A 1,880-nucleotide genomic window follows, 5' to 3' on the forward strand; every position below is an offset into this window, starting at 1 on the left:
TGTATATATATATGCATATTTATATACGTATTTACATATACATATATATGTAATACACATATATGCATTCATATATACATATACATTATGTATGTATATATACATATATGAATATGTATATATACATATATATTAAATATGCATATATATTATGTATACATATATACATATATATGCAATACATATATATATACACATACATATATCTACATAAATACATATATAACTATGTATATATATTGATATATATATATAAACATATGTATATATACATATATATGAATGTATACATATATATACACATGTATATATATATCTAAATATATATGTACACTTATATAAACGTATATACATATGTATATATACATATAAAACATTTACACATACATATACATACATATATATGTGTAAATGCTTTTATGTATATATACATATAAACATTTACACATACATATATAAATGTGTTTTTGTGTGTATATATGCATGTATATACGTATATATATGTATACATATGTACATATGTATACATATTCATATATATGTATATATACATATACATATATATGTATATATACATATCCATATATGTATATATGTACATATTCATATATATATATATATATAATATATAATTATATTCATATATATGCATATATAAATTATATTCATATATATTATATATATAAAGACAGAGAGAGAGGGGGATTGATATAAATAAATATATAGATATATTTTCCTTTATATATATATACATTTATTTATCTATCCATATATTTACTGATCTATATATACATATAATTATATGTGCACATATAATGTATATGTATATATAGAGAGCATATTACATATAATATACATAAATAAATATATACAGGTAGATAAATATAAAGCTATATAGATAGATAAATGAATACCTAATTATACATCTGTCTTCTATATGTCCGTCTATCTATCTATCTATTTATTCATCTATAATTACAAATACTTATCTATATATAGATATAAATATATTTACACATATATATGTATATATTGTACTGGGATATCAAGGAAAGCCATCAGCTGCAACAGTCTTTTATTGGAGCAAAGTTTCAACCTGAAATGTGATATTCAGGTAATAGGGATTAACAAAATAAATATTCTATATTGCGAAAAAAAAGAGAAAATATACATACATCAATTAATACTAAATAACAATCCAATCCGAATAAACAAATGAACTGCTTATATCACAATATTAAATAATACAAGGAATGCCTACACAATTCGTGCGACGTAACTAAATAATCTGCAACAATATCACAAAATAAATCATACATTGTACATTTTCATTGAACTCACTTCAATGGCCACACTATCACAGTCCATGATTCCCAGTAGTTGCCATCACGTCTCAGTTACGGCACAAACCCATATCCACAGCATTGGATATAACACTGGCTGAAATCCATATGAAAGTAAACAATCCACATTATGGTCGACGCCAACACAACAAACACATGCTCCGTGTATTTTCAATATTAATGAGTATCATCCCTCTGAATTTAATTTGAAACCCTTCAACATCCTTAAACATACCTTCATGAGTGTAAAGACTTGTGCCCAATAACTGCCACTTCTATGAAAGGTCGCCAACACAAATTCCCTGCGAAGTGGGTTCACACACGAGGCGTCCACCGCCACAGCAACGTCATACGTGGGCTCATGGGTAAACAAAAAATACTCGAGATGCGCAACAAAACATCTCACCCGTAATATCAAATAAACGTAAATATTCCTATTTTCATATACCTATCATGCTAATGATACAATATATTCTATATAAAGAGAGATGTAATATACATATATATATATAGATACACACACACACACACACACAC

The 1,880-nt window shown here is 25.2% G+C and overlaps 1 long non-coding RNA gene across 1 annotated transcript; it reads right to left on the reverse strand.

Annotated features, from left to right (window-relative positions):
• Window positions 1-1,061: 1,061 nt before the first annotated feature.
• LOC125024652 lies at window positions 1,062-1,463 on the reverse strand. Its single transcript, XR_007114787.1, has 2 exons — window positions 1,342-1,463; window positions 1,062-1,096 (listed from the first exon to the last, which is right to left on the reverse strand). It is a non-coding gene; the product is annotated as an uncharacterized LOC125024652 (long non-coding RNA).
• Between the last annotated feature and the right edge of the window lie 417 nt (window positions 1,464-1,880).

This window comes from Penaeus chinensis, unplaced genomic scaffold (assembly GCF_019202785.1).
Source record: "Penaeus chinensis breed Huanghai No. 1 unplaced genomic scaffold, ASM1920278v2 CTG_193, whole genome shotgun sequence".
NCBI lineage: Eukaryota > Metazoa > Arthropoda > Malacostraca > Decapoda > Penaeidae > Penaeus > Penaeus chinensis.